This window comes from Gossypium raimondii, chromosome 11 (assembly GCF_025698545.1).
Source record: "Gossypium raimondii isolate GPD5lz chromosome 11, ASM2569854v1, whole genome shotgun sequence".
Taxonomy (NCBI): Eukaryota; Viridiplantae; Streptophyta; class Magnoliopsida; order Malvales; family Malvaceae; genus Gossypium; species Gossypium raimondii.
Genome location: NC_068575.1, coordinates 36,958,632 through 36,976,370, shown reverse-complemented (window position 1 = coordinate 36,976,370; position 17,739 = coordinate 36,958,632). Strand labels below are relative to the sequence as shown.

The following is a 17,739-nucleotide window of genomic DNA, read 5'->3' as shown; positions in this document are numbered from 1 at the left end:
TCTTTGTGACAGTATGGTTCATCCTGCACTTAAAATTAATAGGACACACGGCCGTGTGGCAGCCCGTGTCCCAGGTCGTGTTCATCCACTAAGACCTCTAGTGCAAGCCTAAAAAACAAGCATTTCTTGTACATCAAACCAAACATTTTCCAATCATATTCACATGGTTAAAACACATTCAAACATACCAAAAATATGCCAAAATCATTCAACTTATATGTCTAACCAATATGTCATCACTTGGCACCACAATTCAAACACCAAATCAATTCAAAAACAATACTATAAGTCCAAACCTTAAACATTCATCATACACACTAGCTAACCATTTCATTCACATTCCAATTCTACCATAAGTCACCTACTTCGAAGTCATAAATAGGTGACCAAAGAAATATATTCATGTAGACATTTACAATCCAAAATCAAGGACATATGTACACACAAGTAAGCTAAGCATAAGCTCAAGCCACATCACTTTGGCAAAATAGTATAAAAGCTCCTATTACATGCCATTTATAATCATTAACCAAAGTAACCAAAAACTACCAAAATGATGAATGGATAGTGTGATTGTACTTCGACGAGATTCCAACCAATCGAGCTTTCTGATGATCTACAAGAAGAGAAAAGAGCTAAGTAAGCCACTAGTGCTTAGTAAGCTCGTATAACTATAAACGTAAACTTACTTACTAGGCTCAATTATATAAACTTGATGTATAATTTTTATTACCATGCTCATGAACTTATAATATCCTATACACATCAAAAGTCTGAACAAGTTAGTGAGCTCAACAAGATACACATAATCTTATCATAAACACATAATAATAACATACCAAATATATCTTTCATTCATCACAAATACCATTTTGCATAACACATTCCATTCAAAGAATTAAACCATCATCGCCATTTCAACATTCATAATCACATTACACTTCATATAATTTAACTCACATTTTAATTCATTAATACTTGTTGAACCAAATGAAACAAATGACTTTATTATGGCATAAAACATTACAAGTACACTTATTTAAAACTCAATTCAACCTTCTATTTGCATAATAAACTTCAATCCATTAATATAATACTCATAAGTTCTTATTCACATACCGAACCTTAGAATATTGATATAATAGTCATTCCATTTATATCATTTTCAATTGTTTCATTGTTCCGAAGATGCTATGGTATCTTTCAACCAATGTCTTACACAATCCCGAAGTGATGCCATAGTATCTTTCAACTATGGCCTTGATCGTTTTCCAGTATAGTGACGTAGCATCTTTCAACTGTGGTCTTTTCCTTTTTGATTATAATGCCATGATATCTCTCAATCATGGTCTTTCCCTTTTCTCAAATCAATGAATTCAATCACCAATTTATAGACATATATAAATAAGTATCAATTTACTTCTATAAATCAAATGAATTACTTTAATTAAATTATGAACTTACCTCGATTAAAACAGTTGCAGAAAAAAAGTCGACAACTAGTCTGAAACTTTAGCTTTTCCTCGATTTAAATCCGGTTGTAGTGTTTTTTATCTAAATATTAATTTCATTCAATTAATACTTTTCTAGCACTTAAATAAGCAATTTTATACAATTTAGCCTTTCTATCACTATTTTTCAAAATTATCCAACTTTTTAACTTTTGTACAATTTAGTCCCTAAACTTGAAACTTGCAATTTTACCATTTTTAAAGAAAAACATGCTAGCCGAATTTACTAGGGGCCCTCTGCAGCCCGTATGTATCATTTTTTTACAAAAATTTCATGTAGTTTTACAATTTAAACAATTTAATCTCTAAACATTAAAATTACTAAAAATCACTTAACAAAATACTTCTATTTAACAAGCAGGCTTAATAATCTAACAAATAAATTTAAAGACACACATAAATCATTTATGTAAAGTCCCTAAACTTTTAACAATCTTACGAATTGGCCCCTGGGTTAACTATATTAAGTTAAAACGATCACAAAAACATCAAAATCATTAAAACGGACCTCAAAATCTCACACATGCATGGGAGAGAACTTGGCCGAACCTCCTTAGTGTCAACAATGGTGTTCTTTCAACTTAGAGAAGATGAACATAAAAAATAAAAATGATATGTGTCGAAACCATTTTTTTGAATTAAAAAAATGGCGATCGACTTTGAAAATAGAAATGGGGAGTCGCCACCGATCTTTTATTAAGGTGTGACCGGTTCACCATTAAAATGATTTTTTGATCTGCGAATTTTGAGAAAAAAAGGCTTAGGAGTCGGTTACGTACGAGGAAGGGTTAGCACCCTCGTAACGCCCAAAATTGGTACCGAATCGATTGTTTAATGTCTTAATGTCGAAATTTTGAAAAGATTTTAGAATACGATCCTTTTATTTTGAATAAAATGAATTAGACGATGAGATTCACTTATTTCAAAGAACTAAATCGTCACACTCAATAAGTTAGAATGCAACATTTTAAATCATCAAAATTAAATTTATCTCTCGTCTTTTAAAACCTAAGCGTTTGAGAAGGGTATCCGACTATTTAGATCAAATGAGAAAATCAAAACCCAGTAAGTTAGGGCTCGATTTCACAAAACTCCTAAATATCGAATATTGCCTTTGTTTTCATTTATTAGAAAAATTCTCGTCTCGAGAGAACAATATGTCATATCCAATGCGTTAGGACACCACATATCGAATTCCCGAGAATGAGCTTTTTATTTATGTTTTAATTAAAGAAAATTTGATTATTTAGATTCAACGAGAAAAATTAGAACCCAATACGTTAGGGCTCAATTCTCTTGGGAATCCCAAATATCGGGTATTACGTTATTTTGAAAGCTTTTGGAATAAAAGTCATATAAAACGTAACCTTTTAAGCAGATATAATGCAATAAAATGTTAGTATACAATGTGAAATGATAATTCGTAAGCCCAAAGTGTACAAACAATCAATTGATACAAACAAACAATATCGTATACATAAGAGCAATGGTTGCATGTAAATATTAACATTTGAAAGCTAATGAATTTAAAATCAATAATAGACATATATTAACTTAAATAAGTAACATATGTATAAAATGAAGAGTTTAATAATAATACAAATAATGGTATATAACAATATGAAAATTTAATAATATATAAAGATAATATTTAAATAAAGTATACGAAGTAGGGTATTTTAAAAGAAATAATTTGTATAAAAAATGGTTTTAAAAAAACATAAAAGCATATGTAAAAAACTTGAGGTCAATAATTATAATAATGTGAAACCAATAATATATAAAATAGAATAATTTAACATGAAATATGTGTATGGATGTACATATATAATACTATTGTATAAGAATATTATCATGCAAATCCTTTAAAACATAAAGACACATAAAAGAGAGATAAAAAAACATTATAAAACTAATAATGAATATACACAAACTATATTGAATTTACCTAAAACATGTGACAAGTTTAAATAAATAATAAACCCGTTTGTTTAGTAAAAAAAATGGATTAATTTAGAAATGAAACCAAATCCTAGGGGCGAATCAGAAAATAAAATAAAAATAAAGAACCAAAATGGAATGTGCGTATTTCATAGGGGACCAAAACAGCAATTAAACGCAAGAATAAATAATCAAAACTAAACACAGGAAACGGCACCGCACAACTGTGGATCAAATTGAAAACAAAATAAAATACGCGATTCAAATTAAAAATTTGAAGAAAATCAAATCGAAACGACACAAAACAAGAGGGACTATTCGTGAAAATAGACCAAAAGGCTGGACGCGCGGATCCTTCCCCGGGTCGGGTCACCTGCGCGGGTTATATGGCCAATACGGCGCCGTTTTGAGGCCATTAGGAAAGGCCTCAAACGGCGTCGTTTTCCTCGTTATAAAATAGAAAAAAAAACCTAAATCAACAGCCCTCTATTTTGCGCCGCATCAAGAAAACGAAAGCCCCCCTCCCATCCATTCAACTCCGGTCCGAACGGAGGAGGGACTCGGCGGCGCTCCAACTCCAGGTACGATTTCTAACTTCCCCCTTCTTTTCTTTTATATTTTATATACTCTTATATATATATATGATTAATAAAAGAAAGGAAAAAGAAAGAACATGCAACGGAAAAGGATCAGAAGCCAAAGAGAAAAAAAATACCTTCTTTTCAATTTTTTTCGATTTTCTTTGTATTGATTCTGTGTGTTGATTTCTTTGATACAATATGCGTCTCCTCCCTCTCGAATACAAAATGAATGGCTTTTTATATAGCCGGATTTTACAGAAAACAAAAAGAAAAATCCCCCCTCGAATCCCTCCTTTTCCTTTTATTTTCTGCTATTTTTGCTGTCGTTTTCTGCTTTCTTGCGTTCGTTGTGTGCAGGTGTACGGGCGTACGAGGGTGTGGCGCGGTGCAAAGGCGTGAAGGCGTGGTCCCTGGCGGTGGCGTGGCTCGGCTCGGAGGCGTGGCTTTGGCGCGGAGGCGCCACACGCGCGCGGGGGAAACCTGGCTCAGTTGCGGCGCTGGAGGCTTACCCTAGCTACTAGGGTTTTCTGATTTTGGTTTCTGCTAGGCTAGGTGTTGGGCCATCGGGCCATTAGGTTAGTTTGGGTTTAGTGTTTGGGCTAAGGTAGGGATTTGGGCCAGGGTTAGGTGTTTTTGGACTGACGTTTAGTGGGCTTGTAATACTGGACTTTTGGACATTTAATTATCTTTTTTGTTTTTTATTATTTTTTTTTTGTGATTTTAGGCCCGGGCAAATTGGGCCTCTTACAATATGTTTGTTTATTTTTATTTTAACTTAACTTTTCTTTTAATTTTTATTAAAATATAACATATAATTAACCAATTTTAAACACCAACGATGAATACCATTTGCTTATGGTATTATTGCCACATAAGCCCTTGTGACATTATTAATTTAACTATTTAACACCTTTAATTAATAGAATTTAACTTTTTAGCTTTTACAATTTAGTCCTTTTCAATTAATTAACTATCCAAACATTAAAATTTCTTAACCAAATTTCAATACACCTATATAATCATTCCATAAATATTTAATAAAATATATATGAACTAAATTTATAGAAACGAGGTCCCGATACCTCTTTTCCAAAACCACTTGACTTAGGAATTAACCACTTGAACTTAACTATACGACCAATTAATAAAATTTATTAAATCAGAATTTCAATAATATTATACTTGACTCAAAAGTGTTAATTAGTAATATTTTCGAACTCACTCGTTGGATTTGTGGTCCTAAAACCACTATTTCCGTCACAACTAAAAATCAAGTTATTATAAATTAATTGTTTAATTAGATAATTAGGGATTGAATCATCATAGGCTAGAGGTTCACATTGTTGACACTAGGAGTAGGAAAACCCATTAGGTTAATTTAGGTTAATTAATTTAATTAGTTCAATTAAAATATTAATTTAGATTCGCACTACTAATTTGTGACTCGATTAGATTAGTAATTATTTTTTGTAATTAATTTAATAATAACTTCTCCAATTTGCAATCCCTTGGGTACGATCCTCAGAATACTTACCAGTGTTTCGTTGTAAACTTTACTATATTACAATTTGACTCGTACACTTGCGGACACCGTCAATTTAATTCGATATATTTTTGGTGTGATATTTAATTATAAACAATAACATGTTTATAGACGGTTACCCCATCCGTGCATGTATCACTTTGGCTTGAAAAAACAAAGATCGGGTAACCTCAAGTACATGACAGTTTTTACGTTCAGCCACACCATTTTGTTGTGGTGTGTCAACACAAGAACTTTGTTGAATGACACTGTGAGATTTGAGATAAGGAACAAGGTTTGAATTAAAGAAGTCTTTGGAATTATCAATTTTTAGGATTTGAATATTGGCTTTGAACTGAGTTGGAATCATGACATGAAAGTGCTAAAATATGTGTTTGGTTTCAGATTTTTCTTTTATAAGAAACATCCAACACAATCGAGTATGGTCATCAACTAACAATAAAAACCATTGAGTACCAATTATACTAGGAATACGAAATGGCTCCTAAATGTCACCGTGAATGAGAGAAAAAAGGTGACTTGGTTTGTATGATCATGGTGAATAAGTGTCCCAATTATGCTTTATTGATCAACAAAATTCATAACGAAATAAATTAGGAGTTTTATGGATGAATAAGGATGAAAACAAACATTTTAAATACAGAAAATTTGGATGACCTAGATGAAAGTGCCACATCATGATTTCACTTTCCTTATTAAAATGATTAGTAGACTTAAAACTATAACTCAATGAATATTGAGGACTGACGAAATGGATTAAATGAGTGTTGACATCTAGAACATAGAGGCCCACACAAAAATCAGCATCGCCAATTGTCTTTCCCGAGCTCTAGTCCTAAAAGATACAAGATTTAAAAAGGAATTTAGTGTCACAGTTTAGGTCATGGTTCAATTTGCTAATAGATATGAGATTACAGTCAAGTTCAGGCACAAATAACATTAATTTGAGAGTGAGGGTATTTGAGAAACAAATGGTTCATGTTCCAACCATTGTAGTGCGTGTACCATTGGCAATAGACATTGTTTTAAGATTGTTACAAGAGGAATAAGTTGTGAAAAGTTATCTACCACATGTCATGTGATCGGATGCACTTGAGTCTACAACCCAAGACAAGGAGGATGATTTTGATGCATGTAGTGCAAAACTATTTTAGCTTTGTGTAGGGTTATTTGCCTTTTGTATGAGTTTTTAAAGAAGTTCTAATTGTTCCTTACTAAATGGAGCAAAATTACCAGGTTAAGATGTTCCAAAAAAAAATAACATTCTCTTTTTCCTTGTGATCTTGGTTTAGCTTCCAATCAGTGGGTTTTCCATGCAATTTCCAACAGGTTTACTTCAAATGCCCATGTCTCTGACAATGATTACACCAAAGGCGACCATTTCTGCTTCGATTGTCATTGGTATTTTGTAGAATAACTTCGAGCAGCAAAAGAACCAAAATCTAGTAGATTGTCTTCAACTACAACAAAGGCTAGAGCTTCAGGGTTGGAGACAAGATGAGATTGTCCCAACATAACCCATTTTCGGCTTTCCTCTCTCCACACTTCAAAAAAAGCCTCTCGCAGACTAAGTAGAGGTTTAGATGCCCCTTACTTCATCAAGAGATTTTTCAGGCCCCATCAAGAATTTGAATACCCGTTTAGTCTCAATGATCTTTCTAAAATACATATGACCTTTAACACACTTCCATTCATGTATCTCAAATAAATCTAGTTATTGTCAATAGTGAGTAAGAATCGTGAAATAGAGTGTCACAGGTTTTTTATGCTAATGAAGATCCTGGAGAGTACTCTTCACAAGAAAAAGTTCAATTGTGTTCTCACTACCAGAGAACATTTCTTGTGTTGTTTCCCATATATATTTTTTCGTGATGTACAAAAAAAGTTCTCTCTTGTATCAATTGTTATGGAACTAATCAACCAAGACATAACCAGATTGTTTTCTACTTTCTAGGTTTTGTATTTAGCATTGTTTGAATTTGGTTTTGGGATAACACTAGAAAGATATTCATCTTTGCTCCGCTCGCTTATGAACATCATCATTGACTGAGACCATTGATGGTAGTTGTGGCAATTTAATTTATAAGTGGTAATAGGGACGAGATTATTTTCTGTGATGGCTAGAGTTGGCCGAAATGTTGTAAGAGTATTGAAAAAGGGATTAGATGTAGATGAACCCTTCGATGTTTGTTCAGATTCCACCATGAAGAGATGATTTCGGGAAAAAAGAGAGGAAGCCTAAAAGCAACGACTTGAGAGTGGAAGGGTAGGGTTTCTAAACTTACAACTCTGATACATGAAGTTTTGTGAAAATTTAAAAAAAAATGCTTGTTATTATTTACGTAAAGCTAAATGCCTATATATACACATAATATCATGTACATTTGGCCTTGATAGGCTCCTATAAATTAGGATTTATAAAACAAAATCTTAACTAATATAGAATATCAGTATTTTAGGTAACTAATCTCTAAGAATCAGTTATACAACGTGATACAACTAACCACATGCCTATATTGATTTCCTAGACGCCTAAGTAATGATTTGGAATTTGAATTTAGGATTAAGTTTATTGGTGGTGTAGGGTTTAAGCCATAGGTATAGGCAATCGAAAGTTCTAAGGGCTACATACTTGAGATTTTTGCCAGATAATATTTAAAATGGTGAGACATTTTTTAAGATAGGTGTGGGGAGTCTGTTTATGAGGTATGTGGCATAGTAACATGTAAAGAACCAAAATTCAAGTGATAAATAGACTTCATACAGAGAGGTTTTAATTGTTTCAACAATATGTCGGTGACATTGTTCAGCTATGGAAACTCATTTGGGGTGTATAAGGTGGTGATAACAAATGTTAAAAACCATTTTCTTGAAGGTAAGAATTTAAACTCTTTTATTTACCTCACCCATCAATATAAAATGAAATGATTTTTGTTTGGAAAATTATTTCCACTAAAGGTCGGAATTTCTCAAACAATGTTTGAACTTCACTCTTTTCTTTACAATGTATATAGCCAAATATATTTATTGTAGTGATCAATAAATAGACAATAATATTTTTTATCAATGGATAAGACTAGTGTTGGTCATCATAAATCACAAAATATTATATGAAATGGCAAGTGGTGTGTTCCAGTAGATGAATAAGCATTGCAAAAATGAAAATTGTCTTTTGTAGATATTAGTAGGGAAAATTTATTCAAAAAAATATAAAATTTTTTAATGTGGATGACTGAATTGGAACTTAGGTAGATAAGTGATAGGCAGATGGTAGTGGGCTATGTAGAGCTATCCACTTATAAAGTTCGTTCTGATTCCAACCTCGCACCAGTGACTTTCAAGTGTGCAAATCCTTTACAAAACTTTAAAACAAAGATAAGGTTTTGTATAATGGAAGGAGCACATAGTGTTAGAAAGCTTAAAATTAGAGTTAGAAGCATGTATCTCAGTTGAACAGGTGTGAGTAATATAAAAATTGTTTTACCATCACCCATAGCTACTTCTTTTATTCCAGTATACTCATGGAGATTGTGTGGATTTGTTGACACATGATGAATGACACCAGAGTTAAGAATCTAAGATTTGGTTGATGAATGAATTGAAGAGAAATTTGCTCAAGCTTCAAAATGAATATGTGAAGTGGAGCGACACATATTGGCTTCATGACCAAATCGTTTGCAAAATTGAAGGGCTAAGCTTGAAGGGCCCAAATGCAAGATGAAATTGTTTAAGTCCATCCAATATTTTGCATGTGGGCGTTTGAAGCCATTTAGTCATTTTTAATTTAGTATTTTTAATTCTACAGCTTTTTTAAAATTAAGATTATTTATTAGTGCGTCTTTAATGTGTGTTTTGTTATTACATAGTTTTAATATGTCTAGTTGTTGCATTTTTAATGTGTCTTAAAATATATTACGAAGTCACTAATGTTTGTCTTAGTCTTTTGAGTCTTTAATGTGTCCAATTCCATTACATGATAATTAGTGTGTCCTAATGTGTGTTTGTTTGTGTCCTAGATAATCCAATGGACAGCCACCATTTAAAGCTACTAAAGGACTGTTCGGCTTTGACAAGAGAATCAAGTGCATTCACACACATATAGTTGTTCATTTTGGGCATGAAAAGATACCATTCGGCCAAGCATTACTTCTTTAATTGCACCGTCCAATTTGGAAGCTGAATGAGACCTTTGAAAGCTTTCTAGAAGAAGTTTTTTTGTCATCCCCATGCATCATAAAATCCACCGTCCACTAAGGGGGAGTATGAGACCTTTGAAGATTTTTTCATCCTTAAGCATGCATGAATTTCATCCCAACACATTAAATTTGCAGCTTCCACCATTAATTCCAAGTGCATGGACAGCAAGGAATATGTACTTAAGGTTAAAGTCCCATTAATTCATGTAATTCACATTAAAGGACAAAATTTTCCATTTGTATACCTTGGCCTATAAATATTTCGACATGTATTTTGTAAGGTTAGACTATTTTGATTAATATACACGAACTTATCAAGAATTCGTTCTTGTGTCATTCACCTAAAATCGATCTTGTCACTCCCCTTCTCATCTCTTTTCGGAGTGTGGCGGTCAACCCTATACATTTGGTTCCTATCTCTATATAGATAGCGAGTCAAGGTTCTTCTTCATTTTCTAAACTTCTAATGTTTTAAACAACCATATAGAAATCGGGTCACGTTGTTTTATAATGTTGGTTCGTTTCTAGTTCATTTTAAGTTCATGAGTTATATCCCAATTTTATCTTTTATTTTTATTTTTATTCGCATTTCCATCAATTCTCGAGAGAGTACCTGTTAAGAATGATCGGGAACTTAAAATCGTGACTCGTAATTTCAATACGTAGCAAGGATCACGTCAGATCTAGATTCTTTTATTGTACTTTAAAGGTGACCTCGCAGGCTAAAGATTCATGTGTAACTCTTATTTATATAAGAGGTATGAAGCAAGTTTCATTTGTCTTGGGTAGTGGAAGCAACAACAACGGTTGGGTGGATGGTTAGATCAACAAGTGCCATCATTACCTATTGAATAAATTGGTCTTGGCAAAACCAAATTTCATATGCTGGGTTAGGTATGTCACAGTCATTTTGATGAGTAGTTGGTGATGGTGCCGGCTTGATGCCATTAAGGTGAGTCATAAGTGTTGGAAAAATTATATTTTATGGGAACTTTGAGGCATATTCTCAATATGTAAAGATGAAGAGTTGAATCATAAAATTATGGTTTCATATTCTATTCTATGAGACCTTTACAACGGTATATCATATGCTCAAAATGGTTGAGTGATGAATGAGAAATTGATTCTGAAAGTAAGCTACTTGGAAATATTTGTTGAGAAAAAATAAAAGCTTAGATCCCACATTAGTTAAATACCAAATGTGAAAAGTGTATGTATATGGGAACCTTCTTGAAGGGTGATTGAATTACTAAACTTGGAATTTTGCCTCGCGCGCAGGAAAGGTACAGGCCCAAACCCGTTAGGGTTGGGGTGCACCTGTATGACGTGGGCAACGTGAAATGTTCGGACCGGTTGTGCCCATTGTGAATATTTTATTTTTTCCTCAGCAGACACATACATAATCTGTTATAAAAAGACATTTATCTTATTTTATTTGATTCCATTCAATTTGATTTAATTTTAATCAAATTGATTTATTGGGTCCTTTAATGGCAAATTTTGTGGAAATTTCTAAAATTCCTAAATGCCTATAAAAGGCTATGAATTCTGTAGATTTTTTTCTACATTCATACTCTCTCACGCCGAATTTATTTTGCTCTCAAAATTCTTCTGTTCCTCTCTATATTTTCCAATGTTTCGGTGATAGAAAAAGGCAACGTTTGTTCGTTGATCGCTGCAGAGGTTCTACTACTTTCATCATTGTGTTGTTGTATCCTAGGAGACATTCGACCAACGTTTCTCCAAATACTGTAGGAGCAGCCGAATCTGTCTTTAAGGAAACTGTGTTAAACAGGCCTCAACGTTTAGTAAATCACTATTCTTCTTTTCGATTTCAACTTTTTGTTATGATTTTTATTGGTTCAAATATTTGAAAATTTAAATATTTATTTTTATATATAAATGATTATTTATTTACATTTATATATTTTGTTCGCTAACGTATTTTGTCCAACAATAAAATAATAACTGTCGAAATCGTTTTTTGAAAGCAAAAATTTTTAGTTTCGACCTAAAAAATAAAACTGGAGTCGCCACCGATCCTTTATTAGGGTGTGATCGGCTCACCTTAAAAATTTTGGTCTGCGAATTTTAAGAAAACAGGTTCGGGAGTCAGTTACGCACGAGGAAGGGTTAGCACCCTCGTAACGCCCAAAATCGGTACCAACTTGATTATTAGATGTCTTAGTGTCAAAAGTTTAAAAAAGATTTTAAAATAAGCTTGAATGATGAAATTTGCAAAAGGATAACCAATTGTTCGAGTCATGTAACGAAATCGAGTCCCAATACGTTAGGGTACAATTCCTCATAATCCCCAAACTTGAATATCCCTTTTATTTTATACGAAAATCTTCATTTCGAGAAAGTAACATGCCACACCCAATACGTTAGGGCACAACAAGTTAAGTTCTCAAAAATGATTTTTATGCGTTTTGAATAAAAATATTCTCGATCATTTAGGATTGACAAAGAAAATCAGAACCCAATACGTTAGGGCTCAATTTCTCTCGAAAATCCCAAACCTCAAACAATACCTTTACTCAAAGAAAAACTTTAAATCAAGAAAATGACTTTGATGAATAGTTAAAACCAAAAAATATTTTTGAAGGGGTGTGTTAAAAGGGTTAATGTACAATATGATACAAATCCTTTAATTTAAAGCATATACACATAAATATTTACAAATATATATACAAGTATAGTATACAAGTAAACTTGCAAGTATGTGTGCACATATATTTAACTCGCCTATACAAGGATGCACAAAAAAAGTAATGTAATATATAAAAAACAATAATATAAAAAAGTGTATATATATATATGAAAATCATGAAAATAAAATAAATGGATAAAGTATGCACATGGGTATATGTTTACGAAAAAAATAAAATAAAAAGACATAAGTATATGCGTTGGTAAAGTACGAAATTATATATATGTATATCGAATACTTATATGTCTATACAGTATGTATATATACAAAAAATGGAATAGAATGGTAAAAAAAGTATTTAAAAAAATGTATATACTATAGGAAATGAATGTATATTTTAGAACATGTATGTATAAAAAGCAATTAGGAAGAATAATACATATATATATAAATACGCACACATGTTTACAAAATAAAAAAACTAAAAATATAAAAGTATATATATATATATATATATATATAAAAGTTGAAAAATAAAAAAATAAACACACGTATAAAATATATAGGTAGGCGTGTAATGTAAGTCAAGCAAATATATGTATATATATATATAAAAATATGTGAATACCATATAAGGAAAATGCATATATATATTATAAGAAAATGCATGTGAATGAACGTAGATAGAGATGATGATAGTAATAATGATAATATATAATATAATAATAGTGTTTTAAAAATAAATAAAAATAAAAAAATAAAAATAGCCCCAAAAAAAGTGGATTAAATCGAGCGAAAGGTGAGAAAACAGGACAAATTCAAACAAATAAAAAACCAAATTAAATGCTTTGGAAACAATGGAGGACCAAAGGGAATTAACCCATCCTCCTACATCTCAAGCAACCTTCAAGTTAAACCACACACGAGTAAAATATTTGGGCCAAATTTAAAAAAGAAAAAAATTGATTAAGACGCGTCACAAAGGGGAGGGCTAATCGCAATTTCCCCATTTAAGTGGAGATCGCGGACCCCCAAAAGGCTAAACAGGCGCTTTCTTGATTCCTCTTTATTCTTTAGCAAAACTAAAAAAGAAAGTCATTCGCTTGAAATTTTTAAAAAAACTCGGTGGCTCTGTTGGGTTTCTCCCAACCCATTCTTTCTTGCCACTACCAACCAAGGCCCTCCCACGCCTTGGTCACCTCGATCTCCGATCACGGCGGAGAAAGGCGCACCGTGGCGGCCTTAGTAAGCGTTCCTCTTTCTTTTATTATATTTTAAACGAATAAAAAACAAAAATAAGGAAAAGAATAAATGAATGACAAACACCGATTAAATAAAACGAAAAAAACCTTTGTTAAAAAAAATCGAATCAGATATTTCCGTCTTCTCCTCGATTTTTTCTCCCCTTTTACATATTAAGAATGGCCTTTTATAGGTAGAAAAAAAACAAAAATGAAATTGTTTTGCTTGTTTTTCTCCTCTGGACTCTTTGAGTCCGTATTTGCGTAGTAAGAGTGGAGCAAGCGGCGTGCGTGGAGAGGGCCGTCTCCAGAGTCTTGCGGCCGGACACTTCTTTGGAGGCGAGGGCTTGCTGCAGACTAGGTTTTTCTTTTGATTTTTTAGTTTTGCTATGTTGGGCTACTAGTTGCTGGGTCTAGGGTTTAGTTTTGGGCTGGTTCGGTTATTGTTTGGGTAACATGGGACTGTTTATTTTGTTTTGTAAGGATCCGGGTAAATTGGGCTTATTACAGTTGCCCCTCTTTGCTTGTTGTCATGTAACGGGAACAGAGCAAAGACTACAAGGCCCAATTGTGCCCGGTCTTATTGATCCTCAACTTCTTTAATGTTTCTTTACTTCAAATAGCCTCATCCCTTCCTACAGCATCTTCAGAGGTATAGGAACTGGTGCTTCAATCTACTCCACTGCAAATGTATGTCAGGGAGATAGGATTCGTATGTTGTAGCTTCTCAAAAGAACTAAATTTGCTATCTTCAATCTGCTCCACTGCAACTTCAGGGAGACAAGACTTATAGCTTCAATTTGTTCTGCTACAACTTAAGGATAAATCTGACGCGATCTGCTCTACTGCAACTTTAGAGAGATGAGATCTGTGGTTTTAATCCACTCCATTACAACTTTAAGGAGATTGGATTGGTTACTTCGGTCTGCTCCACTGCAACTTCAGGGAGATAAAACTTGTATCTTCGATCTACTTCACCACCAGTATGGGAAGACAAGATCAGCTTTCTTCGATCTACTTCACGCCAATACATGAAGACAAGATCTGTTTTTTCAATCGATTCCACTGCCGACCGGAGAGGTAGAATATACTCCACTGCAACTTCAGGGAGGTAAAATCCGCCATCTTCGACCTGCTCCACTACTGCTTAGGGAGGCAAAATCTGTAATCTTCAATCTACTTTGCCGCCGGTATGGGGAGATAAAATATGTATATTCGATCCACTTCGCTACCAATATAGGAAGACAGGACCTACTATCTTTGATCTACTTCACGCCAGTACATGAAGACACGATCTGTTTTCTTCGACCTACTCCACCACCAGTATGGAGAGACAAGATCTGTTTCTTTGATCTACTCCACGCCAGTACATGAAGACAAGATCTGCTTTTACAATCTATTCCACTGCTGCCTAGGGAGATAGAAATACTGGCTTCAATGTACTCCACTGTAACCACGAGGAGGTAAAATCAACCATCTTCGATCTGCTTCGCTGTCTATATAGGAAGGCAAGATCTGCTATCTTTAATCTACTTCACGCCAGTACATGAAGACAAGATCTATTTTCTTCGATCTACTTCGCCACCAGTATGGGAAGACAAGATCTGGTATCTTTGATCTACTTCATGCCAGTACATGAAAACAAGATCTGCTTTCTTCGATCTGCTTCGCCACTAGTATGGGAAGACAAAATCTGCTATCTTTGATCTACTTCACGCCAGTACATGAAGACAAGATCTGCTTTCTTCGATCTGCTTCGCCACCAGTATGGGAAGACAAAATCTGCTATCTTTGATCTACTTCACTCTAATACATGAAGACAAGATCCATTTTCTTCGATCTACTTCGCCACCAGTATGGGAAGACAAGATCTGTATATTCGATCTACTTCACGCCAGTACATGAAGACAAGATCTGTATTCCTTCGATCTGCTTCGCCACCAGTATGGGAAGACGAGATTTGTTATCTTTGATCTACTTCACGCCAATACATGAAGACAAAATCTGCTATTTCCTTCTATCTACTTCGCCACCAGTATGGGAAGACAAGATCTGCTATCTTTGATCTACTTCACGCCAATACATGAAGACAAGATCTGAAATCTACAATATATTCCATTGCTGCCAGGGAAGTAGAATTTCTGGCTTCAATGTACTCCACTGCAACTTCAGGGAGGTAAAATCCACCATCTTTGATCTGCTCCGCTGTCTATGCAGGAAGGCAAGATCTGAAATCTTTAATCTATTCCACTGCTGCCCAGGGAAGTAGAATTATTGGCTTCAATGTACTCCACTGTAACTTCATGGAGGTAAAATCCGCCATCTTCGATCTGCTCCACTACTGCTTAGGGAGACAAGACCTGAAATCTTCAACCTGCTCTACTGTCTCCGAGGGAGGCGAGGTTGGTGTCTTCGATCTGCTTCACTTTCGATGCAGGAAGGCAAGATCTGTTATCATCACTAGTCTGTTCTCTGGGGAACATGACCTGTATAATGAACTTTATGAACCTAATTATGCCTAGTGATTAGGATGTCATGATCAGAATAAATCAAATGATCCTAACTAGACATGTATGAATGACATTTGAATGAATGCAGAATGTCATGAAAATGACATTTTAACGCTTGGGTTATTATTACTCCAAGTTTATTAAGGTTTCATCACAAATGTGTTATAACACCTTCTTGCTCAGCTGGCGTCTCCAAAGAAACACTTAGTCAGATTGCCCCACTGTAACCTTCAAAGTTTAATCCACTGGGATGCAAAAATTTGTACCATCTTTCTCCTGTTGTAAACCAAGATGTAAAAGATTTGGCATTTTCTCAATCCTCTGCTATCATAATTCAATGATACAGGATGTGAAACTCTTTAGTCTCTTACACCCTTCCCAGGGTGTTGTACCAAATGCTCATGCACAAATGAAGAAATCTTCTCCAATAACAACTTCTTATTATTATCCGGTGATCATTGCTTGCTTGTTCATTGAAGCTTTGTCACCAACACGACATCCTGCCATTTTGTTCAATTAATACATTAGACAAGAAAATTCAAAGGGATAGTCTTCATTTAGACTCTTCTTTATCAGATTTCCAACCTGGTGTGTTCTAAACAATAGTCCTGTTTGAGGTTCCTATATTATTCAGAAACTTCTAGAGTAATATGCAAAACTTCCCTTGTAAAAGTTTTATTAGTCTATTAATCATTATTCTAATGCCACATACTTGCAAAAATATCATGGATAAGAATAGAGTTGGCTCTGAGCATAGCTCGAAATGAATAAATTATCAAGGATAATAAAGATGGATAACAAAGAAATTGATTTAGGAATGCGAATCTTGGCAATGAATGAAGTGTTCCAAGAATAGCAAAAATGGTATAAGGATTAGGTGCCCCAGACATCGCAGCTTGAACTTCTCTGTACAAACTTTCTAAAGACCATTCTGAGCTTAACATGTGTTTAGGAGATCTATAGTACTCTTCGATACCCCAAGATGTCGCTTACCCTTTCCTATTGATTTAGGTATAGCAAGACCACTGCATATCCCATTCTGATCAGTATTTGAGCTGCTCTGATTACTTCATGCCCTATTCTGATCAATATTTGAGCCGCCCTTTTCGGGTTTTCAACTCAAATCCCCTTTGGTCTAAGGCGCCCTTTGCGAGTTTTCACCTTAGCCTCTCCATTTTTTTTTTCAAAGCTCCCTTTGTAGGGTTTCACCCTGGTCTCTTTTTTGTTTGTTTTTTTTTTTGACTCAAAGCGCCCTTTGTAGGCTTTCACCTTGGTCCTACCTTTTAGGAAAAGTACTTCCGAACGGAATTTAAGTTTTCAGAGCTTGGAAAATCTTTACCATCCATCTTACTCCGGATTAAAATTTTCCCCAGAAAAGGCTTTCTTTATGACATAGGGACCCTCTTAATTTGGCATCCATCTTCCTCTAAAATCCTTTTGTATAGGAAAGATTTGCTCTCCCTTGTGAAACTTTCTAAGACGAGCCTTCGGGTCTTCCTCTTAGGATAAAATGTAGAGAAATGACAATTCGACTTCAATGAGTAAAGCTATGATAAGCCAAAG

At 34.0% G+C, this 17,739-nt stretch overlaps 2 long non-coding RNA genes across 2 annotated transcripts; one reads left to right on the top strand and one right to left on the bottom strand.

Moving 5' to 3' along the window:
- Positions 1-287: 287 nt before the first annotated feature.
- LOC128034962 (uncharacterized) lies at positions 288-2,012 on the bottom strand. Its single transcript, XR_008191333.1, has 2 exons — positions 694-2,012; positions 288-616 (listed from the first exon to the last, which is right to left on the bottom strand). It is a non-coding gene; the product is annotated as an uncharacterized LOC128034962 (long non-coding RNA).
- A 1,688-nt stretch (positions 2,013-3,700) lies between these two features.
- On the top strand, positions 3,701-4,824 carry LOC105804021 (uncharacterized). The gene is made up of 2 exons (XR_001136694.2): positions 3,701-4,033; positions 4,391-4,824. It is a non-coding gene; the product is annotated as an uncharacterized LOC105804021 (long non-coding RNA).
- The last annotated feature ends 12,915 nt before the right edge of the window (positions 4,825-17,739 follow it).